The sequence below is a fragment of the Mustela nigripes genome, chromosome 11, assembly GCF_022355385.1.
Source record: "Mustela nigripes isolate SB6536 chromosome 11, MUSNIG.SB6536, whole genome shotgun sequence".
Taxonomy (NCBI): Eukaryota; Metazoa; Chordata; class Mammalia; order Carnivora; family Mustelidae; genus Mustela; species Mustela nigripes.
Window position 1 is genome coordinate 13,844,464 of NC_081567.1, and position 27,608 is coordinate 13,872,071.

At 45.0% G+C, this 27,608-nt stretch overlaps 1 protein-coding gene across 5 annotated transcripts in view; it reads right to left on the bottom strand.

The window, feature by feature from the left end:
* The window catches only part of CALN1 (calneuron 1), a 486,412-nt gene that overhangs the window by 132,467 nt on the left and 326,337 nt on the right, over positions 1-27,608 (bottom strand). The window lies entirely within an intron of this gene.

Sequence of the window (27,608 nt, forward strand, 5' to 3'; positions counted from 1 at the left end):
ATAGGGGTCCAGACTTAACACCTTCGGAAAAGCCATCTTTCCTTCACCGCACTACGGGTTCACCATTGCCGTAAACGAACTCATTGCAGACCTCATGTTGGTCTGTTTCTGCAACTTCCATTTTGTGCCATAGGCTTCATTTTCTACTTGCCCTGGAAACCAAGCCCGGCCGTGAGATAGACGTGCTGGAGAAGCCACACCACACACAAGGGTCAATGAAGGCATTTCACTCCTCGATCAACTGGTACCCCGTCCCAGTTCCTTCCTCTCTGCTCCACTATCTCTTCCACGGGGACTTACTTAAAAACACCTAGTCAGGGCTCCTGGGTGGCTCAATCAATTAAGCATCGGCCTTCGGCTCAGGTCATGATCCCGGGGTCCTGGAATCGAGCCCCACATCACACTCTCTACTCAGCGAGGAGCCTGCTTCTCTCTCTCCCTCTATCTGCCATGCCCCCTTCCTTTTGCTCTCTCTGTCAAATAAATAAATAAATAAAATATTTTTTAAAAATAAAAATAAATAAATAACCCCCAGTCTTTGTGACATGGAAAATACACAGCTTAATTCTCCCCTTGGCAAGAACTATCCTTTCCGTGCTGATGACACTTAAATCCAGTGGAACAGGACGGCTTTTCACATTGGGCCTCCCGTGGGGAGTCACTTATTCCATCATTTTGTCTCTAACGCACGAATGCCTGAAGTAGGGCCAGCCTATTCTCAGGGGCCACTGGCCAGCAGCAGACGGCGGGATGAGAGCAGCAGAGAAGAGTCCTATACCTCCCAATGGACTTAGTGGACTGGGAGTTGGGCATCTCACTGTGCTCTCATCCTGGCCTGTCGGAAAACAGCTCAGCAAGGCCCCTGTCGAAAGTTTTCTCATCTGTCAGGGGCCTTCTTTGTTAAGCCCAGCAATACCAGGATATACAATTCTGGAGCGAAAGGGAGACTTTTTTACTTCTCGGGAGGACTTGGTTCTCCCACCCCTCCTAGCAGTGTTGTCCGGATCCATGAAAACAAGTCTGGATTCTCCAAGCCTATGTCTATGGGTCCCCTAGAAGGGGCAGAACACACTTCTGCTCAACCTTTAGAACTGATGGTAATGGTAACAGCTTCATGACAAGAGTCCCTTTCATTAGACTTCCTGTTAGCTTATCTGTGAAATGTAGCAAAAGGGAACTTCTTCCCCGGTAGGAGACCTGACCCATCAGCATGTACCTTGACAGGCTCTATCTCCCACCCAACCTCATAACAGATATCGCTCACAGCAATTCTTGACTGAGAGATCAGATCCTCAGATCACCCTCTACACATCGCCAGACCTCTCAGATTGGTTTTCCCTGTGATGGGTGACCTGGAGTGTTAAGCCCTCAGATGCTTCTTCTTTGGGGTCCTTGTAAGTCAGAAAAGATGAGTATAGGCTGCCCAGCCTGAAGTAACTCATTCTACAGGAAGCTGTGGCCTTATCAGATGTTAGGACAAACAGCAACCTGAATGATTTGCCCTCCTCCTTCGTGATCCGGTTTAGTAGCGTCCTTAGAATGTCCATCAAAATGACTAAGAATCTTCTCCCAAAACATGAAAAATATGGGCATCCAGCCCTTCCAGTAAGTTTTAAATGTATACATAGAAAAGAGATTTGGAGTTTAGGGCATCTCTATATATTCTAGGCTTTTGACTTTTTACGTTTCTGATTGTTTGGGGGGGAAGGGTATGTGCCGGGAATACTTACAGCAAAGACGAGACAAATGCCACTCCACCCCCATCTCTACCAGCATGAAGAGGACCACGGTCAAATTCCATGGCTCAGAGGACCAGAACCCATTTCTAATCCTGATGCTCTTCCGTTCCTTGGCAAACTGAACATGATGTATCTTTGTTATAACCCTCCACTTTACCATCAAGGTGCAAACACCTACAAGGCTATCTGGCCCCAATGTTATTTTTTTTTAAATTATGTTCAATTAGCCAACACATAATAAATCATTAGTTTCTGATGGAGTATTCCACGATTCATCGATTGTGTCGAACACCCAGTGCTCATCACTGCACGTGCTGCCCTTAATACCCATCACCCTGTGAGATCATTTGTTTTCAAAGAATTTCACATATCGGCAAAGTCAATTCTCCAAACTGGATGTGGATCCAATGAACCCATACTCAGGCTACTGAAGCTGTATGGAGATTACTTTCCATTCATTCACTCTCAGTGCCAGGAGGCGTTGTGGGAGACACTGGGTAAACAAGAGCAAAGGAAAGAAAGACTTGGAAATGGAGCTCCATTCCCTGAGGACCTCTCTTCTAAAGACAGGTATTTAAACCCTAATAGAAATTTGCCTACCAAATGTATTTATAAATAGAAATGAGTTGTGCTCAATGATAGCATATGAGATATACATGAGGAAAACACCACCTATACTTCTGCCCTGGGAATCAGCTTCAAAGACCAGTAATTTGCAATCTCTTTCCTGCCATAAAATGCTTAGCAGATTATGTTCACATTTGCACCACACTCCCATGGGTACTGTTAAATAAAATTCCCAAATGACTCTCTTTGTTAAAAAAAGAAAGACAGATAGAAATGTATGCTGACAATTCTCCATTTTCCATCCCCCAATCTGTTCTCTGCCCGCCCCCTCTGTTCTGGGCCCTGGGAAGTTAATACCTGGGGGCTGCATCTCCTAGACAGCTTACATCTGGATTCCAGTTGGGTGAGACCAATGGAAGACAATGGCAGGAAATCCGAGGGAGTGTAAAGAGAGAGGTCAGGGTGTTTCTCCCCCATTCACCTTCGGAAGAGCTCTCCCGCTCTGACAGTGGGAACGGCCCCTGGGGGGGCTCCTCTTCCAGCTCCAGTGGGGTTCCAGTAACCCTTTCCTTCCAGGGCTTGGAAAGTGGGAACATCTTCCATCTGGGTGAGTCTCAGGGAACCTCACAATCTCGTTTGTCCCTTAACCTGCCTACACTATGTAGACAGTCTCTCCATTAACGCCTCCTCATCTGTACCCGGGCACATTCTGTTTCTTCATGAAATTCTGATACAAAATGCAAATGAGAGGGACGTTCTTATAGGAATAACCTGAATCCACTCACACGGGCACAAAAAAACTAATGTTAGTAGAAGCAAATTACTTGTAACAAACGTCTCTACCGACACTGCCTCCACACTGGGGCATGGCTGAGCAGACCAAGCTGTATCTGGTCCCTCTGTGCTCACGACCATCACACAGAAGGACATCCCGGACTATTTAAAGACTAAACATGTCCCCTCATTTTAACCCTTTACAATGGTGATTTTAGGGGTTCAACACAATGAGACTCACTAGAAAGAATTCAAATTCCACAAGAATATTTCATTATCTAGAGACGTTCAAAGTTCTACCTTGGTGGCCTTGAGGAAAAGACTTTTCTCCCACATCTTCTCTACGAACTGCTGAACACTCAAAGCCAGTTTTATTGGCCGCTGCCACAGCAGATGGGGGTCTTTCCCTTCTTGTGCCTGACCTGTCAGAGACTGCCAAACCCCAAAACCAAAATAAACAAATAAGGCAAATCCTGATAAGAATAACAAAGTGATAAGGAAAAATGAAATCAGAACATCAGAGCTTTCATCAAGGCGACACTTACTCAAAATGCTAGTAACCTTGAAAGATTCAGGTACAATCCATTCTTATACAAGGATCTAAGTTTGGCTTTCAAATGCTGTAATGAGGACAGGTCTAGACATCGGTATCTGAGACTTGAAAGTGGTTTTGAAGTTTTGGAATCTCAGACCCCAGGGGACCCTGGAAAGTTTACTCTCCTCAGTGTCACAAATTAAGGTCCCCTGTCCCAACAGTAAGCTCTAAGTAACTTTCTTTTCCTCTTTTTTCTCTCGTCTGCTCTTCATCTCCAAATCCTACTCCTTTTCCTTCACCCACTTGGTCACCCCCTCTCATGTGTTTGATGTATGTCTTTAGGCGTATTCTTCTATAATTTTAGTTATGACAGGTAATCCTCTCGGGGCACTTACTATGTGTTCCCAGTGGTTCACGTACATTAACTCATCTTATCCGGGTAACAATGCAATGAGGTTTCACCATTTTACCAATGAGAAAACTGAGGCACAAAGAAACTAAGTAGCTCACCTACGACAAGCACTAAGTGTGGAACTGGGATTAGAACCCATGCATTCTGGCTCCAGATTCCATGTTCTTATACCCTCTGAGGCACAGCCTCCAGGTATGGGTCATTTCAAATGTCCATGTGTTCTAAACTACATAAATATATCGTGCTATGACTCTCACGGTTTCTGACTTTTTGACTAAAGAATTCATTTTCATGATTTACCCACATCGCCGTGCATGCACATCTGGACTGTTGCAAAGTGTTTCATATTATTCATACCTACCCATTCCCCTAGGGATGGACACGGAGGCCACCTCCCACCCACAAAGAGATAGTAATCAGCATCCTGCTACATATGCTGTTTTACAGGCCTGTGTGAGAAGGTCTCTCGGAAGAAGACCCAGCCAGGATCTGAGGGCACTTGCCCACTTGATATCATCAAATATTTACAGATCACCCAAGCGGCTTTTCAGCTGAGTCCAGGAAATATTCATTCATTCATTCATTCTTTGCCTACTCTGCGAGGCCCTGAGACAGAAACTGAGGACATAAGCGCGAACACGGAGGATTTGCACACTATCCGTACCGAGCTCAGGGGCTAGCTCCTTGTGAACTTGAAGTGTTTCCATCAGACAGAAAAAGACAAATACTATATGATCTCACTTATATGTGGAATTGGAAAAACAAACAAACAAACAACAACCTTGAACGCACAGATACACAGAGCAGATTGGTGGTTGTCAGAGGTGGGGTCAGTGAGTGACTGAAATGGGTAAAACGTGGTTAAAATGTTAAAAAAAAAAAAAGGAGAGGGTATGACCCTATGTAGTTTTATCCTGTGACCAATAAATCACTTTCAAAAAGACAACTCTTCATTCCCTTCCGAAGTATAGATATATTTACTTTGTGGAACATTTCATTCAAAGTGTATGCCCGTCTTCCTCTGTATAAATCACAAGTCTGAACTCAGACAAATTCTAAATGAGGTGGTCCTTAGATATAGCTCTTTCAATATTAGCCAATGCAACATTCTATTATCTAGGGGGTGATCTGTAGGGGAGAATAGGGTTTTATTGACTTGGGATGAACTCAAAATCAGCACCTTAAAAATATCACAGTGGTGTAAGTTGGTAGAAATAGCTTTTGAGGATTCAAGAAAAAACAGAAATGCCTACTGGCTCACATTTTTTAAAAGGGTGTCTTCAATTACTTAGATACAACTTTTGGAAAAGTTCGATCCTCTATGTGTGCTCTTTCCTTCACCTTCTATAAAACAACACTAAAAACTTCCTCCCGTTTGCAGACTATCGTGAGTCAGGAGTATATTTACCAGATATCTAATTCATTCAAGAAAGAAGAGCTTCTGAGTTAATATTAAGAAACAATAAACTAACAAAGAAAAGAAAAACAGCACATAAAAAACAGACTCTTGAATACAGAGAACAAACTGGTGGTTTCCAGAGGAGAGGTGGGTGAGGGACGGCTGACACAGGTGAAGGGGATTCAGACGACACTTACCATGATGAGCCCTGAGTGGTGAGTGGAGTTGCTGAATCATTATACTGCACCCCTGAAACTCCTGTGGCACTGCACATTAAATATCCTTGAATTTTTAAAAATAAGTAAAAATTTGAAAAAGAAAAAATAATAATTAACAAAAAATACTAAGTGGATATGATCTACCACTGGTTTATGTCAGAACAGCAGAGAGATATGTCCTTGGTTCAGCTTCCTTAATGAACGTTGTTTCTGGAATATTCTTTGACACAATGTCATTGACTTTTATTAAGAACTGTTTAAGAACAGGGGTGCCTGGGTGGCTCAGTTGGTTGAGAGTCTGACTCCTGGTTTCAGCTCAGATCATGATCTCAGGATCATGAAAGTGAGCCCCACATAGGGCTCTGTGCTCAGCACAGAATCTGCGTAAGATTCTCTCCTTCCCAGCTGAGGTGCCCTTCAACAGGTGAATGGATAGGGAAGATGTGGTCCACATATACAATGGAACATTCCTTAGCCATCAGAAAGGATGAACACCTGCCATCTGCACTGACATGGACGGGGCTGGAGGGGGTATGCTGAGTGACATAAGTCAAGCAGAGAAAGACAATTACATGGTTTCACTCATATGTGGAACATAAGGAATAGTGCAGTGGACCACAGGGGAAGGGAGGGAAAACTGAATGGGAAGAAACCAGAGGGAAACAAACCATGAGAGACTCTGGACTCTGGGAACCAAACTGAGGATTGCAGACGGGAGGCGGGTGGGGGATGGGATAACAGAATGACAGGTAGTGAGCAGGGTACATGTGGTGATGAGCAGTGGGTGTTATATACAACCAATGAATCACTGAACACTACATCAAGAACCAATGATGTACTACATGTTGGCTAACTGAACATTAAAAAAAAAGATTCTTCCTTTCTCCCTCTGCCCCTTACCCTGCTTGTGCATGGGCACATGTGCTTTCTCTCTCCCTCTCAAGTATATAAATAATCTTGAAGAACAGTATCTTTGAAACTTATTCATGTGTTATTCCAATAATGAAATGGACAAACTGTTAGAAACGGACACAACCCAAATATTAAGGCTAAAATGATAAAACACATAGAAGAAAACACAGGAGGCCCTACCCGTGTTAGGCAAAGATCTCCAGATAGGACACATAAAATATGAACCATCAAAGAAAAATACAACAAACAGGACTTCACAAAAATTAAAGACATCTTTTTTCAAGAAGTACTGTTAAGACACAAGCCATCATCTGTCATAAATTTTTGCAAAACAAACACCGGTTAAAAAATCTGTGTGTAGAATACCTAAAAACCCTCAAACTCAATAAGGAAAAAGTCAATACAGTAAAATATGGGCAACAGATTTAAACATTTATATCACTAAAGAACATCGAGCAAATGTAAATGATAGTATCAAGTGCCGGCAAGGATGGAGAGTAAGCGGAACATTCGTCTGAGGCTAGCAGGAATTATAAAGGGCACAGCCGCTTCGGAAAACATTTTAGCAGTTTCTTATCAAGTTAAGCACATACTAAGCATATGATAGAGCATTCCATCTAGGTATCTACTCAAGAGAAATGAAAATACACATCCACATAAAGACCTGTATGTGAATGTTAATAACAACTGTGCTTATAATCACTCTGCACTGAATGTGTGTGTGTCCCCAAAATCCTATGTTGAAATCCTAACCCTCAAAGTGGTGGTATGAGGAGGTAGGGCCTCTGGGACATTATTAGGTCATGAGGAATGGAGTCCTTATGAATGGGACTAGTGCGTCATAAAAGAGACCCCAGGGAGCTCCCTTGTCCCTTCCGCTATTTGAGAACACACTGTAAATATGGCTGTCTATGAACCAGGAGGCAGGCCCTCCCAGAATAAAATCTGCAGGTACCTAGTCTTGGACTTCTCAGCCTCCAGAACGGTGAGCACAAATTCCTGTTGTTTTAAGCTGCTACTGGGCTATGGCATTTTTGTTATAGCAGCCCAACTGGGCTAAGACATACTGCAAACCGGGAACAGCGCAGATGTCCACTAACTAGTGAGGGGATAAACAGTGTGTGCAAGCTAGAGTAGGGCTCTGGGGGACTAAGAAGCAATCAACAGGAAGGGACTATGGATAGACACAATACTGATGAACCTCAGAAGCATGATGCCAAACGAGAAAAGACAAAATGATGACATATTGTATAACCATTTATGGGACAGAAACAGCAAAACTGTGGACAGTAAGATCAGATCAATAGTCGCCAGGTGCTGGGGCTGGAGGAATGAGTCCAAAGGGGCATGAGGAACTTTTGGGGGTGATGGAAATGTTTCATATCTTTCTTGGGGTGGTGGTCACACACACGTGTAAGCTTATCAAAATCCATAGAACTGTACATCTAAAAGGCATTTGGAATTTAGATCTCTAAATATTCCATCCAGCGTCCTTTCTACATGGAACCACAGAAGAAATGTCTCAATACCAAAAATGGTTGTATTTCTCTTGAGTATTGGGGTTGCTGTTATTTTTTGAAGACTATGAATCATATAATGGGTCAGAGTCACCTTCCTGCTTCAGCTGAAAGCAAGGAGCTGGGTGTCTGACATGCACTAGGTATTACCTTTGACATCATTTTATTTCTCCTACTGTCATTTGACTTTTGACCTGATTCCTTCCTAACAAATTCTTTTATCTCAATGTGATCTATGTACCTTTCTGAGACTAAGTATTTTCTTTATTGTGGTATAGTCTACACAACCAAGCAAATAAATACACTATGGGATATCTGATAGATCATATAAGTGTCTCCTCCTGACAGGTGCCATTAAAGTGCATGCTATAAAATCCCAACTCATGGAAGCATAGTATCATGTAATACCTAACTTGTTTTATTCATTTGTGGATGCTTCCCTTCACAAGGAACGAGGATCAAACACAGCATTATTGGGACAAAGTCAACAGAATGGTATACAGGAAAGAGAGGCCTAAGGAAGTTTATCTTGGAGAAGAGAAAAGACAGGGCATATACAAAAAAGCTGTCTTCAAATACTTTATAGCTCATCAGGGAAGGGAGAGCTGAATTAATTCTGATTTATTCTATTAGCTTGGGAGTGGAATCAATGGGTGAAGGCTGTTCCAGGACCAACGGGGGCATAGTATGCAGAACATATGTCTATGGAACAGAGCAAAGGTGTAATGTATTATCCAAGGAAAGAGTTTCTGGCAGTAGATAAAACCAAACACGGGTTAGATGATCACTTGTTTGAGATCTCATACAAAGATTCATTTAGATAAATGGTCGCTCCCTTCAGATCCCAAGATTTAATAGTTATTTAATTCTATCAGGAAACAGTATCCTTCCAATAAAGACCAATTTATTTTGACCATGCAAAGACCATTATTTTTTTAACTTATCCATTTGCTTTAAAATATTAAGTCGTATCATAATGCCAATAGGTTAGAACAAGTAAAATGTTTGTAGCAAGCAAACAGCCTTACAGCTATTCTGGGATCAGGCCCTTAAAAAAGGAGACACAGAATCATAACTAGAGTTTGAGGGACACTTCCTTGCAAAATATACCCTTTCCTTGCACGGCCAACTGCCGTTTTGTGCCCTCTGGAAATAGGCAGGCAATATAGCACTCTGAATGGAAGTTAAAGTAATTTCCCATTTTGTCCTTGTGCTTGAACACTTAGGCAATAAAGCTTGTGACATTTTCAATAAAAAGCAGAGAAGGAGAAGTGCTCCTTAGTCACGGAAGAGCATAAGCCAGCATCATCCAGCATTCTCCCATTTGACAAAGCCCCATCTTTGCTAAACAGCCAGACCTACGTTTTAAAAACTCACTTCCATCAGCACAAGGGACCTTAGTATACCTGGTTCTGCAAAACCATGAGCTTACTTCAGGCTGGCTTGAATGCCGAGAGTTCCAAGGCTGGGTCAGTTCACCCAAAATTCCCAATGGACACAAGTAACTGGTGAGAAATACCCAGAAGGCATTTTAGATCTCACAAGAAACTAGGAACTGAGCAAAGGTGAGTAAAAACGATACAGTAGTATGACTGGGAATTACAGACACCTAGCTACAGAAGACAACTGAAAAGGGGGCAGGAGGCGGAGAATGAGTGTGTTTACTGGAAGGTACAGTCTGAGAGAGATCAAAAACCAAGGACCTGGGCGCCTGGGTGGCTCAGTGGGTTAAGCCGCAGCCTTCAGCTCGGGTCATGATCTCAGAGTCCTGGGACCGAGTCCCGCATCGGGCTCTCTGCTCAGCAGAGAGCCTGCTTCCCTCTCTCTCTATCTGCCTGCCTCTCCATCTACTTGTGATTTCTCTCTGTCAAATAAATAAATAAATAAATCTTAAAAAAAAAACAAAAAAAAAACCAAGGACCTGAAGAGACATTTTTTTTTCCCCAAAGAAGACATCTGAATGGCCAACGGGTCCATACAAAGATACTCAACATCACTTCTCCTTAGGAAATGCAAGTCAAAACCACTGTGAGATACCACTCACACGTGTCAGAATAGCTAATACCAAAAAGATAAGCGATCACAAGAGTTGAAGAGGATGCAGAGAAAAGGGAACCCTTACTGGTGGGAATGAAACTGGTACCAGCACTGTGGAAAACAGTATGGAGGGTCCTCAAAGAAATAAAAATAGAAATGCCATTAAAAATTCTACTTATGAGTTTCTACCCAAAGGAAAGAAAATCATGTCTCAAAGAGATACCTGGAGCCCCAGGTTCACTGCAGCATTGTCCGCCATGGCCAAGAAACAATGTAAGCATCTCTCAACGGATGTATGGATGGAGAAAATGTGACATATATTGGAATATTTTTTGGTCATAAAATAGAAAGAATCTTGCCATTTTCAACATGGATGAAACTGAAGGGCATTATGTGAAAAGAAGCCAGATTGAGAAAGACAAACATTGTATGATGTCACTTATATATGGAAACTAAGAAAGCTTAACTCCTAGAGTAGATTGGTGGTTGCCAAGGGTTGGGGGTGAGAGAAATGAGGGAAGTGGTCAAAAGGTACATCCAGTTAGAAAATGAGTAAGTCCTAGGGATCCAATGCGCACCAAGTTTTGCGATACTGTACTGTGTACTTGAAAATTGCTAAGAGAGTATTCCTTCAACTTTCTCAACAACAAGGAAAAAATGTCAGCTCTGTGAGGTGATGGAGTGTTAGCTAACCTTATTATGGTCATCATTTTGCAACGTATATGTATATCAAATCATCACTCTGTACACCTAAAACTCAGGATGTGTTACGTGTCAATTATATCTCAGTAAAGCTGGGGGGGGGTGGTCACCAACAAGAGGAGACAGATGATGTCAGAGCACACTAGCCTCACCAGACAGTAACATTCTCCCCAAACTGCAAAGACACTTCTCCACGGCAAAGATGGTTCATGTCAGTAATTTCACAAACCTTAAAAGGTTCCACTATGAGATTAGTACTGCTAAGTACCAAAGTAAGTATTTTATATACATTTTGCATGATCCACACGACACAGCAAGAAGCATTATTATAATCCCCATAAGACAAGTGCAGAAACAGGTTCTGATGCTTCAGCTATCTACGTTCAATCTAAATAAAAATCGGTGATTAGAGGTTTCCTACCCACAAGGGGACCCAACAAATGGACCAGAATGGCCTCCAGACATCTGAATGCTGATATATTGGAATTTTCATGTGTCTCTCTGGAACCTTCAAGTCTTCCATGGAGACACAGGTCAACCCTTAACACTGACATTCCGCCAGTTCTGAACCTCGCAGAGAGTAATGCATATTTGCATTTTATTGCACACCTGGAGGAAAACCAGCTTCGTGCATATCTGACTTCAAAGGGGTTTGCCCAACAGACTTCAAGTTATGTGGCCTTTAGAAAGAACCATCATATGGAAGGTTTTTATGTTTTTTTTTTAAATTGTTTGAGTTGATATCCGGAGGGAGACCATTTTCATCTTCTCATCTATTTATGTCTGCTGGGAGAAAGTTCAGGCACTTCTACTCATGCAGAGAAAAACAGCCGGAGTGTGAATATTTGGTCAAAGATGCGTCCACTTCTCTGCTGGCTCTGTGTCATTAGTGACAGATGATGTCAGACAAAGCTGTCAGATGAGATGGAGAAGGTACGCGGGGAGGGAGCCATCAATTTCCAACTTAGGAATGTAGCAGATTTTAATCAGCTCCTCTCCCTTGATTACCAGGCAGCTTTTGATTTTGAGCTTCAGTGAAGAGCGCATGGGCTTGGCAGTGATCGACAGGCCTTTTTACTCCCCTAATTTGGTTCGGTAAAGCAATCAAGCATCACTGGCTGTCTCCACTGCAGTCAAGAGAGGCTCATTTGCAGACCAGCAAAGCACGTGGCCAGAATGTGGTCTCTTGAGACCTCTTGTTTGCTCCCCAGATTTTGGGGCTCAGAAGCCATCTCATGTTAGCTCAAGGAAGGACCGACCATGCTGTCAGCACTGAACCCCAAGAGACGCCCAGCAGTCACAGCCATGCTTGCCCTTCAAACCCCTCCAGCCAGCCCCGAACTGGGTGGCCCAAGCCTAGGCTTGGTGGTCCCACAGCACCTGTGCAAGCAGGTGCTCAATGCATTTTTTTTCAAAAACTACTCTGTGCTACTTAACAGGTGCATTTCCTGGAAATTGAATTCTGCTTCAAGTGATTCCTGTTTCTGATGTTTGCACCAAAGGAAAAAAAAAATGGATAAACTCATAGATACGGGTCTGTGACCCAGAATCCAGCAAACTCAGTGTGTGGTTTGAGCAGAAATGTGTCCTTTCCTGGTTCAAGATGTAGGCTTTTGAAACCAAAGATGCATTTGTAAACTGTAAACCCTCATTAAGAATTTCGGACCTGGCAGGTTTTTAGAATTTATGATGACTTGATGTGAGTACGGCCTAAGCCCTCCCCTTCATTATTACCGCAGTGCTGCGGGAGCAAACAACAGGGTAAATAAAACTACAGAGCTATATTTAAGTAACTCGAGAAGAAAGAAAAGTGCTAGGGACTTTGGCAGTTTAATTGAGGGTATAAAAGGATGCTAATTATCAATGTGTCTCAGAGCTTCCATTTAAAAACACTTCTTACAAGTAGCAGTTAATTCCAATTACCTAGATACACAAAAATATGGTGAAACACTGTGAAAAAACCTCATTTCTTGAGAATGCTTATGTAATGAGAGCTCTCTAACTCACTCAGGCTGACCTTGCCCGTGTTGTCTGAAGGGACACAGTTCAACCAAACGTGCAGTAAACATAGTGATCGTCTTTATGGATCGGCTCTCCTTGCAGTAAGGACACAACGAGTCCGGCTTTCTCGGCTCCTGGGGAGGAACGGATGGCCGGCTCTCTGAGGCTGGGGGGCACCTGTTCCACTGCTTTCTCGGGGTGTTTCCTTCTGCTCCTATTCAAACTGACCATTCCATCCCTGAAGACTCTAGGACAGGGCTTGGTGGACAAGAGTGACATGGGATACCCTGTGACCTGATCTGTCGGCAAGAACAAGGGGGCACGTACCGGCAAGTTCTAAGGAAGCAGCCATCCGCAGAGACAGCTGTAACTTGGGAAATGTAGGAGCAGATGTTCTTTCCCCAGCCATGCTGCCAGCTGGAAGAAACACACCCAGCACCGGGGAGGGGGGAGAAGAGCGGGTCACAACCGTGTCCCTGCAGCCCCGGCCTGGACAGGGGAGTTCTGCCTAGATGAGCAATTAGGTGGGAAGCCAGCACAGGCTCCAGGGGCGGCAGTTCTGGGAGCTGAGACCAAGGCTCCCGAGATACACTCTTCCTGTTCCTTCTGTTTGGGAGAGGAAGGGCCTGTCCTCCAGCCAGGACCCCCGAGTGGGCTTCGCACCAGCAGGGCCTTCTGGTGAATCCAGTCAGTCTCTGGCTCGGTCTCCTCTCATCGGAAAGACGGATGTTGAGCATTGAGAGATGTGCGCTTCTAGGCAGACCCACCCCCAACAAGCAGGGCCAGGGAGAGCGCCACAGCGGAGGCACACGCCTAGAAGGGGATTTGAACCATGTTCCAGACTCCTGCCACCCATCCAACTTTGACCCCTCCGGTTTGCGACATCTGGGTTCCAGGTCATTAAGAAGAATGAAGTTTAAATGATAACCAGGAGAGACGTCTGCACCCCACGCTCACTGCACCGTTATTTACCACGGCCAAGACAGGCAAGCAGCCCACGTGTCCACTGACGGATGAGGGGCACAGAAAACATGTGTGGGTACGTATATTTGTGTGTTATTCCACCATAAAAAAGAATGAAATCTTGCCATTTGCAACAACATGGATGGAGCTGGAGGGTATTATAACTAATGAGAGAAAGGCAAATACCCCATGATCTCACTTAAATGGGGAACCTAAAATCAAACAAAAACCCAAACTTGTAAATACAGAAAACAGATCAGGGGTTGCCAGAGGTGGGGGGTGGGTGGGGGAACAGCGGCTCAAAAGGTGCGAACTTGCAGCTGTAAGATAAACTAGTCACGGGGATGTAATGTGCCAGCTGGCAATGCTAGTTAACGATACTGTCTTGTACACATGGAAGTTGTTATGAGGAGAGATCGTCAAAGTTCTCACCAGAAGAAAATAAGATTATAACTACGTGTGGAGATGGATATTAACTAGACGTATGGTGGTGATCACTTTGCAGTACAAATACTGAATCTCTGTTGTTCACCTGAAACTAATAAAATGTAATGTCAGTTATATCTCAATTTAAAAAATCCCCCCTCAAAAAAAGAATGAAGTGTAAGTCCAACGTCAGAACCAGTATTTACATTCTCTCTCCTGCCCATCAGCCCTTGTAGACGTCCCCGCCGTGTGCTTCATGAGGACACCTGTGCTCTTGAAGACCCCGTGTTTCTCAGACCCCTTCAATGCGTGACCTGTCACGTCCTCTCCTTCCTCCATCTTCCCTTCTGATACCAACTCCAGTATGAGACACAGTCACCAATTACATGAAGGTGTCTCTACTGGAAATCTCGAGGACACTCCAGTAATGCTCGACTTAGTGTTCCACGAGAGACCATTTCCAACTATACACAACTGATTTAGAGGATTCTCAAAATAAACCTTTTTTTGGGGGGACAGGTATTTGGGCCTAGGTCAACCAGTGTCTTTGGACAGTGATTTCAGTCAAGAACAACATCATCATCATCATCATGGAACAAAATGCTGTGAAACGTATAAGGGCTGAGAATAAGGCTGCGTGCCCGGTCAAGGTGAGCACGAAAAGGTCATGGACAGTACGTGTCTCTGAGTAGGGCTGACCAAGAAAGCAGAGGAAAAGGCAAATCTGGCAGCGGGATGGGTCCTCCTGGAAGCCCTTACTTCAGAGGAGTAGGTGAAGGACGTGGTCTGGGACCACACATTCCCGGTGCTGAACTCTGTTCCTTTTCCCAAAGCTGCCCACTCTCCAGATGCAGAAACACCAGAAGGATTTTGTCTTTGAGTGGTCGTTGCCTCTACCAGTTCCTACATGGAAACTGGCCCAGGTTCACAGCATTTGGGAAAAGAGGGCCAGCCAGTGGAAGGGCTGGGGTGTGCCCAGAAATGAGGTGAGGTAGGTCCTGCCTTTGACACTTACCCTATTTGAAAACAAGGAGGACTCACGACCGGGTCAAACTGCTTCCTCCAACCAGACACCGTAGTCAGAGGGGCCGGTATACGGCACTCAGTGTGACAGGCCTGTCACATGGATGGCAGACACCTGCAGGGTCTTACCACACAGATGCATGTGACACAGTGCTCACAGAAAGCAAGGCAACTTGCAAATTGCAAAAAGAAAACAAAATCATCTGTCTTCATGCCTATCACAGTAAAGCCAGCCAATCCATATGTTACCTGCTACCAAAGATGTGTCTGAAAGCGAAGTACAGGCTCAGAATCTGAATTTCCTGCTTGTGTCTGGAAACTTCCCCAGATCCCTGGTGGGAGTCTGAGCCCACTTCTCTGTCCAGCTGGAGGTACTCACCCAGGACCTTGACTCTTGAGCCAGTGTTGCAAAGAATCAGGAACTCTAGAGAGTTCTTTGGGGAGCTGGCCGAGGAGCAGCCGTGGCCCGAGTTCTGAGGTTTGGAGGGAGCACGAGCTATGCCTCCAGAGATAAGCAGCAGAGGTTGTGGGGTCCTCTGGGCCCCATCCTTGACAGGCCTTTGTCAACCAGCCTATCATCCCAATGCACAAAACTGGATTCATTCACTGCTGTTGGCTCCTGGAGCCCCAGGCAACACGACAGACCCACCCTCATTTCTGTGACGGCTGTTTCACCAGCAGCATCATGACGCGTCCCACACTTAGCGGCCTCGCGGGGAAGACTTCGTTGGGCAGCCTCTGACTCTAGGTTTCGGCTCAAGGCATGACCTCAGGTCCTGAGGTTGAACCCTGTGTCAGGCTCTGTGCTCAGCATGGAGTCTGCTTGGGATTCTCTCTCTTTCTGCCTCTCCCACTCATGCTGTCCCTCTCTCTCTCTCTCTCTCTCTCTCTCTCTCACAAATAAATAAATAAATAAATAAAATCTTAAAAAAAAAAAAAGGAACGAAGTTGTTCTTAACCTCAGGAAGCTAAAAACCTAGCAGGAGGGCACCAGTCACGTTGGCACTAGCAGGGCAGACTGTGAGCGCCACTCCCAACCCCACTCCGATCTAAGGGGAAAAAAAGGCAAGGCAGGGTCCCGTTGAAGAACAAAGTCGCCAAAAACTGAACCAAAATTTAAGGCACAGAATTGCACTGAATGTGAGAGCCTGTTGGCTTCAGGTATGGTGACAAAGAGAGGTAGCAGGGGGCTCCTGTCCTGCTGGGAAAAAAAGACTCAACCCGCTCCACATACAATGGGAAACCTGAGAGGGGCTCCCTGTTGAGACGCGGCCCCCCTACTCAGGAAAGGCCATCAGGTCCCCGCAACTCTCTGGGTAGACACAGAGCTAATCCCAGGGAGACCAGAGGAGGCAAACAAAATTCATTCCAGGGCATGAGCCTGGATGCCCTGGGGGTCATACTGTGTCTCTGATAGTATCAGGGTCACCCGAATTCCAGATAATAATCAGTGAGGACATGGAAGTGGCAGTCACAGTCTTACTTAGGGGATCATAGAGACACCGGATAATTCTGAACTTTGTAGGAGACTAAAACACTTATTTTAAAATGTAAAATAATAGAAATCTAGAGCTTCCAACTCGAAGAAGAAAAAAGGTGTGTGGGTGTTGGGGGCATGCAGTGTGCTCAACACGTAAAGAATGCAACCGCCCGAGGGCAACGGACAACCCGAGATGAGGACGAACACAAGGTTCCAAAGCTGACTCTAATCTCCTCCCGGACCCCTACACAAAAAGGGGATTTAATTTATCTGTTTAAAGACAGACTACTGGTGAATTTTTAAAAACCCAGCTCCCGGCTGCTCATAAAGACAGACCCAAGAAAAAAATACACAGGAATGTTAAAAAGAAGTGGAAGAGAAGTATGTCAAAGAGTGGACATGAATAAATCATAATCTCCGAGGTGGGGAAGATAATAAAACCAAACCAAAAAATACTGGTTTGAAAAAACCAATGATATAGATGGGTCTCCAGCTAATCTCGAAATCGTCCGGTAAATTATTAAGGATCAACAAGGAATCAAAGCAGAGATCTCTGGCAAGGAGGTCCGGAGAAACGACCTGGCTACCTGCCAGCAAAGTCCGTCGATTCGAGTGGCACAGAACAGGTCGGTCAGGCCTTGCAGAAAGAGTCGGGTCTTCCTGGAAAGGGCAGCCGAGAGCGAGTGAGACCGGGCAGCCAGGACCCGGAGAAAGGAGGAGGCCGAGAAAAGAGCAGGAGTCCGACCGAGAAGCGTCAGATGTGCGGTCAAGGCCGCAGGGTGCGTCGTCCACTCTAGGCTGCCCCAGCACGGGGACCCGCTCACCCCACGAAATAAACGGTAACAGGAGAGAGAATTTGGTGGGCTCCCCTCAACACTCACCTTACGCAAGACAGCAAGAATGATGTTGTGAAGGGGAATGATCTGAGTTACATACAGGGGGTTCCCAGGTCCCCGAGGACTCCGAGGAGGACCTGAGCAAAGCTAACGGGTCCCGGCATCCAGGGCTGCTGGCTGAGCCCGCTGAAGAAGAAAGCCACGGGGCAGCAGATCCTGCAGTCACATAGCTACACTCTGTTCTACTCATTTCTTCTAGATGCTTCTCCTGGGGAAAGACGGAGCAGCTCTCTCTCCTGGGATGGTGGTGTCTGGGCTGGAGTTGGCCGCAATCTAGGCTTAAATTATTCTCTCTACCTTTGCTGTTACCCAGAAGCCCTGAGTCACCCAGAGGTAGGAGTTGAACAGTGAGTCAAACAGATCAAGAGAAGGTGCACCATCCAATCGAAACCTTGGCAAAGAACAGGAGCAGGCAAATCACCGAAGAGGAAAACCAACGGCCGATGCCCAAGGGGGCGGGGTCACCCTCTCCAGGGCTAAAGGCAGAACAAACTAAAATGAGCACAAAATCCGTTTCATGCTCTGCATCCTGGCAAAGGGTGAGCTCATGGATCAAGGTGTGCAAGGCCCACGCCAGGGCCGTTCGCTCTCCAAGGGTCCATCCTGGAGATACTGAGGCACAGACTCATGGTGGTTGCGACAACAGCACAAAGACTTGCAGATGATCGTGAATGACCAACAGCAAGTCATGGGGTCTATCAGTGACAGTACAACGGACTACCCTTCGGCATTTAACATAAGCTTAATCGACACGTAGCAACATGGATACATCACAGAAAGCCTCCTGAGTAAAAATAAACACCCAGCTAGTTGCCGTGTTCCTCCATCTGGATGGGACTTCCAGAGGAGAAGCTGTCGTAGACACACAGCGTATGGGAATCCGGTGGCCTGGAAAGGAAGTCTTGATTCCAAGGCCACATCGATTTAAGGGGACTGCAGGTATCACTTCCTGTTGATGCCCCCCCCTTTTTAAGGCTTCTTGTTGTTTCTCTAGAAGTCCCTACACCTAAAGTGGGGCTCAACCTCACGACCCTGAGTCTGCATTGCACGCACCTGACTAAGCCAGCCAGGTGTCCCCTCCCATTGTACCGTTTACAAAAAGCTGCAAAACCAGAGTACTGTTTACAGAACATATGCGCGTAGCAAAAGTACAAAAATATGGGAAGATAAAAAGCCACTTTGACATAAGAGAAGCCAAGTCTCTAATATTTAATGTCTTAAATTCTGAAGCAAATATTACTGTTTGTTCAATATGGGTGACTTGTTACACAACACCCTGGTATGTTTGTTCTGTCCTTTCCTGTATGAGTGAAATATTTAATACTTAACAGTCTTGTGGACAAAAAAAAAAGTCACAGGACCACCAGGGTTTTCTTCTAGGAGCAGAGGGACATGGCTGTCACCGGATATGTTTTCAAGGGGCAAAAGGAGACAAAAATAAAGTGGTACTTTGTTGATGTCACCAGTGGTGCTTATTCAGCATCCTGTTACCACAATAAAACGCTGGTTTCAGGCAGGGTGGCCCGTGGGCTGTTACGTAAGTGACACAGGCCACTGTAAGGACATGGGGGTAGGGTGCTGGGGGCAGGAACACAGATGGGCTTCCTCAGTGAGGACTGACTGAGGCAGAGGCTTTGCCACAGGGCCGGGGGCGCAAGGGTCTCCTGGGGTCTCAGGAGGAGGGCAGGGAGGGAGGGGCTGTCCTGGCAAAGGTGTGTGCCCGTGGGAAGGCGTGGAGGTGCGTGGAAGTGTGGTATGGTCAGGACCGTGGGTAATTTTGGAGGCTTGCGGGGTAGGCTGGTGAGGGGGGTGCCGGGGCCTGGGCTGACGAGGAAAGCAGGGCAGATGGAACAGCGTCTGGAATTCAGACTCTGTCCGGAGGGAGAAGTGGAGTCTTTGAAAGATTCTGAACAGAAGCATGACCTTGAAGGCTCAGCCAGGTCCTGTGACTTTAGACAGATAAATGTCTCAATGCGCCTGAACGGTGGGCTTGTCTCTCACTCAATGTCTCCAAAGACAGGGACTCCGAAGTCTCCACCCTTCATCTGCCACAGTGCTGCGTGAACATAGCTGGGCGCAGAGAAGGGGACTGCCCTAAGGAGGGACAGACAGGAGGGGAATCAGACCCCAGCCCTGGAGCCCGACAGGCACAGGGGACAGGGGAGGGGTGGCAATGGAAGGCTGCATCAGGCTGGCAGGACACGTGCCCTGATGTGGCAGTCCACACCACACGGGTCTAATAACGGCGGCCGCAGTCATCATCGCCATCAGGGTCACCATCACCATCATCATGACCATCACCATCATCATAAGCATCACCATGGCAAACACTGATACGGTGACTTCTGGGTGCTGGAAGCTATTCTAAGGGGGTTACACAGTTCAGTTAACCCCATGAGGCAGGTAAATCATGACCCTCACTTTAAAGATGAGGCAAAGGAAGCAGAGAGAGGGAGAGGGAGTCGGACTGTGGTCTGACAGGTCAGAAGGAGCACATGCGGAAACTACGGACAGCCTGGGATCCTAACTGCACACTAGGCTGCCTCTCAAGAAGGAGCATGGATCGGGAGTGTCCTGCCAGGCAGAGAAGAGGTGGCAGGGGGTGAGGGGTTGGGAGGGCACAGAGCATCCCAAGACCCCAGGCCTTGTGGAAACTCTAACTATGAAGTATGCCCTGGCTGTGAGAACAGGGTCCAGCACGAGCAGAACCTGGGTCATGAGAGCAGATCTGGTTGACCAGAAGTTCGACCCTCTGCTTGCTATTCCGATGGAGAACGCTGGAGAATGAGAGAGGGGGCTGAACACAGCCAGTGGGACAGTGTGGCATGCACCTCACATGTCGCATCCCATCCTGTCTTCTCAGAGACCTCGTCACGTGGCTGTTCCTGGTAGCCCAGGAAGCTCTGAGGGCTACAGTGATGCGCTGACGGTCACATAGCACGTGGGAGGCAGAGCTGGGAGTGAAGCTTGCTCAGAAGCCCTATGCTCTTCCCTATGAGCGCACACTGCCTCTTGGGAGTACCCACCAGCTGAATATGAGTGCTGGCCCAGAGTCAGACTAGATTTTCTTGCTAATTTCCCCAAAGAATACATGCAGAAATAAATAAAAAGGAAAGACGGTCAGTACCAACTGTGAAATGAAGATAAGAGAAGAACACAGGCCAAAATCTGGGAGGAACTTCCACGAAGGGCCATGTTCCTGGGAATTGATGTAGAAAGAAACCACCAACCATTCCCTCTGAGCCACAGGAGGAAAAACCACACTCAGAGACGTAGGAAAATCACATTAAATTACCTCCACGCTCTGTGACAAATCCCAGGATGCTGGGGTAATGTGGATTAGGAAAATAAAAGAAAATGCTAGCATAATGCTTTCAGAAAGAGAACAAAATACAAAGGAAAATAAACATTACCCTGATTAAGGGGGGAAAAGTCACTGAAAAAAATCACTGTTCACAAAAAAATAATGATATTTTAAAATAGAGTCTTCAAAACATCCAAGAAGATTTGGTCACAATGGAACAGAAGTAGGAAGGCCCAGGAGGAGAAAAAAGTTGAAATAAAGAAAAAGGAAAGGATTTCAATAAGAGAAAAGAGAATGTTAAGAAACTCAAAAGCCAAGAGAAAAGTTAAAATTACACTGAAGGGGGGCGCCTGGGTGGCTCAGTGGGTTAAGCCGCTGCCTTCGGCTCAGGTCATGATCCCAGGGTCCTGGGATCGAGCCCCGCATCAGGCTCTCTGCTCAGCGGGGAGCCTACTTCCTCCTCTCTCTCTGCCTGCCTCTCTGCCTACTTGTGATTTCTCTCTGTCAAATAAAATAAAATCTTTAAAAAAAAAATTACACTGAAGGTCATACACAGCAGGACATACGCACCACAAGTCAGGAGTCCTATGCAGCAGAATGGTGTGAAAAGTTCTCAGAACTTGGATGGAAAATAAATGCAAAGAGAAGTTGACAAATAATAAGGAAGATAAGAAAAAACAACAAAGTTCAACCTAAGGATTTGTCTGTTGCACAGGAGAAAAACAAAACAAGAGCAAAAGCAATGCTGGAGAATGCTAGAAAGCTGCCAGGTAGAAAGAAGGCCTGAGTTGACATATCAGAAAAGCTTCCTGAGATCCAGGCAGAGTAATAATAATAATAATAATAATGATAATGATAAAAAGACCCATTCTGCCCAATATATGATTTTTTTAAAAGATTTTATTTATTTTTTGACAGAGATCACAAGTAAGCAGAGAGGCAGGCAGAGAGAGAGAGAGAGGAGGAAGCAGGCTCCCTGCTGAGCAGAGAGCCCGATGCAGGGCTCGATCCCAGGACCCTGAGATCATGACCTGAGCCGAAAGCAGAGGCTTTAACCCACTGAGCCACCCAGGTGGCCCCCAATATAGGATTTTTAAGTAAATAAAAATTATAAATATCAGGCAAAACAAAACAGGTTCTCTACAAGGAATATAGTCAAGATGTCTTCCAACTTCTCTACAGACTACACAAATCGATGAACACACATCTGATGAATTTCCAATGATCTGTTCTCCCCGCCATTTTCCTTAGAGGAAGACGGTGGTTCTACCTGCCATTTTCCTTAGAGGAGGAGGGGTAGCCACCACTTGGGATACACCCAGCAACCACTCCCCTGCCATTCTCCTTTCTTAAAGAAACCTGATTTGATTTGGAAGACCAATGAGTCAAGCTTCAAGGGTCGATCAGAAGAGACCTAAGCTGGGCAGACGATCCCATCTCTCCTTGCTGGGTACCCATCTTCTCACATTCCCCTGTTTCTGGGGACAAATACATGGTTCTATTTGGGCCAATGACCTTTAAAAGGGACATCAACCTGGAGTCTTCTGAGAAAAGTCTCCCTTGTAAGAAAGAATGGTTAACACCAAGAAGGCCTTTCGCCACCGTGTCACCCCACCACAAACACAGTTCTGATGCCTGAAACTGTAGAGGCCATCCTTCAGCCAGAGGGAAACATGGATGAATGTGAGGCCCCCCCCACAGGATGAAGATGGTGGCACGAAAGACCACACTGCAGGATGACATCAGCGAGCCTCTGTCCCAACGGCCTGCTCCGGACACCACACTAAGGTAGATCTCTGTTCTCTAACCCATGGGGAGGTTTTTTTGTTTGTTTTTCATTTGTTTTCACTTCTAACTGAGAGTACTGAGAATATAAATATTAATAGGCAGAAAGAAATTCCCTCTTCATCACCGCATCCTTTGAGAAAGCATAGGTCCAACAAAATTGAACACGTTTGCCAAAAGAAGGCTGTATCAGACCTTTCATGAAGCTGCTCTATTTTCTGGAACTCCAAGAGATGAACGGCGCGAAGGAGGAGACGTTTCTACAATTTACTTGACCATGGAACTTGTGTTTCCCCTTGAGAGAGCATGTGGAAGAGTAAGGTTCCATGTCAGATACTGTGAGAAACAATGACAGGACACCGAGATTAACATTTCGTGACCCAAGAACTATATATTCAACCATATTCTTATTGTGTGAGCAAAGTGACAGAAGGATCTTCTCAAATCTGCAAAGGGCTTGAAAAACATGTCTCTTGATCCCTAATATGAAAACAACGTTCCCCAGACAACTGACAGAATAATAACTAACAACTCAAATACAAGAAATTTAGAGTGTAGGGGTGGGTAGGTGGATCCCTTGGGGAACGACTGACTCTTGGTTTCAGTTCGGGTCATGATCTCATTCATGGTCAGGAGATGAAGCCCCAAGTCACCCTGTGCTCAGCAAGGAGTGTGCTTTAGAGTCTCTGTCTCTGCCCAGCCCCTCCACTGGCATGCTCTCTCTTCCCCCCACTGCCCCTCAAATAAGCAAATAAATAAATAAAACCTTTAAAAGAAGAAACTCCGAGTATAATAAATGGTAATGTAAATAAAAACTTTTTAGAAAGAGAAGTAAAATGAGCCATTGTAAATACGGATGCAAAACCACCAAACACAAACACTAAAAATATTCTGGAAAAAGAACACTCCGTGATTACAAGGAGATGTTTAATAATAATGGACTTCTGGCTGGGACAACATGGTATAGACCCATTCCTCCCTGCTTGTCTGCCAATACCCCTACCACCCATGGAAGCAAGATAGGAGGTAACCAGAGGAGAACTCTCAAAGGTGCTAGGAGGAAGGTGAACCACCAGTTCGAGACTCAGCAACAGAGAATGACACCAAGGCAGATCATCTTACATTCTCCCACCCAATGGAAGGAGATAATCCAGATCTGACGCTTTCTGTCCCTTAAAAATAGCAATGGAGGGCTGTATGCGTAGGCTCATTCCTCCCCCATATTGAATGAGAGCTCCTCAGACAACACAAGGCAAACCCACAATGGGTAAAGAGGATCTCCTAGAAGCCTATTAATGATAAACAGCTAAGGCAAGTGCTCTCCTTCCCTGGCAACCTGAAATTCCGACAGGAATATAACAGGATAGCCCCAGCAAGAGGGAGACCAACCCAAACAAATGGTCCAGCCCTGTCCCTGTGGGCTTGAGACTCTCCAGCTCTGCTCAGAGACTGAGGTCAAGAGTGAAGTGGATCTCATTGTGGCTCCACTGGAGTAAGTGGACTCAATAAACATCAGACCTGGGAAGCACCCTTTGTCCCTCTCAGTTAGGGAAGAAACCTTCACAAGATATACCTGGTTTAGAAAGCCTCTTGCTTGAGGATCTCCGCCTCCAGAGAGATACCCATCATTCTGGCCCAAGAAAACCCTTTCCATGCCTCAAGCAGCATGAGGAGGGGTGAGTGGGACACCCTGCAGCACCAGAGAAACCAAACAGACTAAAATATGATCATGAAGGCTATCAAATGAAGCTGTCATTTGGAACCATGGCCCAAAAAATAAGCCAGGATGTGGAACGTTAATCCTAAACAGGATGGCTGCCCCTAAAAATAAAAGATTTAAATAGAACACAGCATCCACTAATACATTAGGTGAAATGTCCCAGATACAACAGGAAATCACCCATCATCTGAAGAACTAAGGAAATCACAACTTGAATGAGAAAAAACACTTAATGGACACCAGTACGTATGTGAATCAGACACTGGATTATCTGACAAAGATTTTAAAACTCCTTCAACAATCCATCCCATGTTCTCTTGAAATAAGTGGAAAATGAGAAAATCTTAATGAGGAAGTAGACGTTATTGAAAAGAACTAAATGGAAGTTACAGAACTGAAAACCACAACTGCAGAAATAAAGAAGTTGCTGGCTGAGATGGTAGAGATGAGAGGTTAGTAAAAGTGAACTTGAGGACAGGTCATGAGTTCACTCAACATGAACAGAAAGTCTACATAAAATATACTACATGTCTACATATATATGTCTCTATATATATACAAACTACTCAGTATAAATCACAGACTTAATATGTAAAATTTAAAACTAAGTAACTTTCAGGGGGTTAAAAAAAAAAAAAAAAACCAAAACCACAGAAAACCTTTGTGATCTAGGCCTGGGCCAAGAGTTCTTAGACTTAACACCAAAAGCACAATCCATAATAAGAAAAGTCGCTGGGTTGGACTTTATCAAAATTAAAATCTTTCATTCTGCCAAAGCCCATGCACAGAGGATGAAAAGATAAATTGTAAGCAACCGATCTCACAAAGGAGTAGCACCTAGAATACATAAAGAACTCTCAAATCTCCACAGTAAAAGCCAACCAAACAAAAAGAGCTATCTAATGCGCATATGGGCAAAAGACATAATGAGACATGAACAGAAGGAGACATACAGATCATAAATAAGCATTGGAAAAGATGAGCCATCATGGGAACACAAATTATGCAATGGGAGAGCACTACACACCTGCCAGAATGGCTAAAATGGAAACAGCAACCCTACTGAAGCTGGTAGGGATATGGAAGAATTGAATCATTCACACATTGCTGGTAAAACCTAAAATATGGTGGTCACACTGGGAAACCATTCATCAGTGTTGTATAAAACCAAACACACAGTTACTCTATGACCCAGCAACTGTACTCAAGGGCATTTATCCTAGGGAAATCAGAACTTTTGCTTACACAAAAACCTTCCCACCAATGTTAACAGCAGCTTTGTTCGCAAAAGCCAAGAACCTCAAACAGCAAGATGTCCCTCACAGGTAAATGGTTAAATAAACTATGGTACATCCATACGGTGCTGCAGTGTTCCTGGCAGAAAGGAGCAAAGTCCTGACAAACACAACCTGAATGAATCTCAAGGATACTAGACTGAGTTATAAAAAAAAAAAGTCAATACCAAAAGGTTACATACTGTACAATTCTATTTACAAAAAGTATTTACAGTAACCAAATGTTAGAAGCAAAAAACAGATCAGTGGTTGGTAGCAGGTAGGGACAGCACAGGGCGGGGGGTGTGGGCTGTGAGGAACTGTTCACCGCCTTGATTGCGGAGGCAGATACACAAATCTACACATATGACAAAACTGTGTAGCAGTAAACACGTATACACACACATACACATAGGTACAAGTAAAACTAGGGAAAGCCAAAGAAGACTGGTGAGTTTTCAGTGCCAATATCCCATTTATGACATTGTACTATGACTGTGCAAAGTGTTATCATTTAGGGGGAAATTGGGGAAGTGTACTTGGGATCTTTCTAAATCATTTCTAAAAACCACATGTGGGTCTATAACCATTTCAGTAGAAATTCTAAACAGACAGAATGTACAATGCCAGATTAACAGAGGTGGAAAGTGAAATCAGAGAATAAATACAAGCCCAATTGCGTGTTCAGGAAAAGTCAGTATTATTCTTTTGACTCTAATACTCAGACAAGCATCATTTTAGCTACACATTTCATGAAAGTAAAAATCTGTAAAAGGATTATAACATCATTTAATTTAAAAGATAAACATAGAAAACAATCAGTATAGCAAAAGAGAAAACAAACGACACAGCTTAAAATAAAAAATAATAATATAGGATCACTGAATTGTGAACAAACACCAGTTGTAAAAGGATTGCCAGGGGATTAGAGACAAATTCTATTCAATTTGTCTATTAAAAGGCAAATTCTCTCCAACTGGCTTACAGAAACTAATCTGACACTATGATTCTTTTTAAAGAGAAGGGTACCTAAAAAGTAGAATTTTTAAAAGGAAAAGGATGGACAAGGATATATCCAGTAGCAACAATTAGATGAAAATGAGAAGAACTTAGTATTAATATCAGAAAAGGAGTGTTTAAGACACAAACGGTGGATGGGCCAAGAATGCTGTTTGTAGGTATTGACGGTAATAATGGATCGTAATGAAAATGCCACAGTCTGATTCAGTGAGTCGCTCTACCTATGAAACGACACCTGTGCCTGGCCCCTTCTCACTACCTCAGCCCTTCCCGCCCTAGCACAAGCCACCGGCATGTCTCTCCAACTCCTGAAATAACCTCCCACTTCCCATTTCCACTCCAGCCCCCTGCACTCTTACAGAGCAGCAGTGATACCGTTGTCATGGAAACCAAATCATGCCACTACTTAAAACACTCCAACGAATACTATTTCTACGGAAAATTATATCCACTCCTCATCTAGATGGGACCTGAGACAAAGAGCTCCTCCCTAAGCATCAATTCATGCTTTCTTAATAGCAACAGTGCCCTCGATTTCAACGTCTGGGAACATGGCTGTCCAGAGGGAAGACCACGTTTCCCGACATCCATTGATGTGTGGCAACAGGACCAGCTCCTGGCCAACCAAGTCACTAACTTCTGCCCAACGGGACTGAAGTAGAGGGGGTCCCTACAACTGCTTCAAAGACCTGTGCTTCCCCTTTCCCTTCCCTTTCTGATGGCGCAAAGGCACACGGGGACATACGCCACATGGACAGGGCAACACCTGGGGGCTTCAGAGCATTGAACAAGCTGGGGCCTGGGGGGTAAGATGCCTAACATGAGCACTTTGTGGGACGGGTACATAGCAACAGAGACACAGTGGGAGGGTTGGTGTCACCATCAGACCATCTCAGCCACTTTC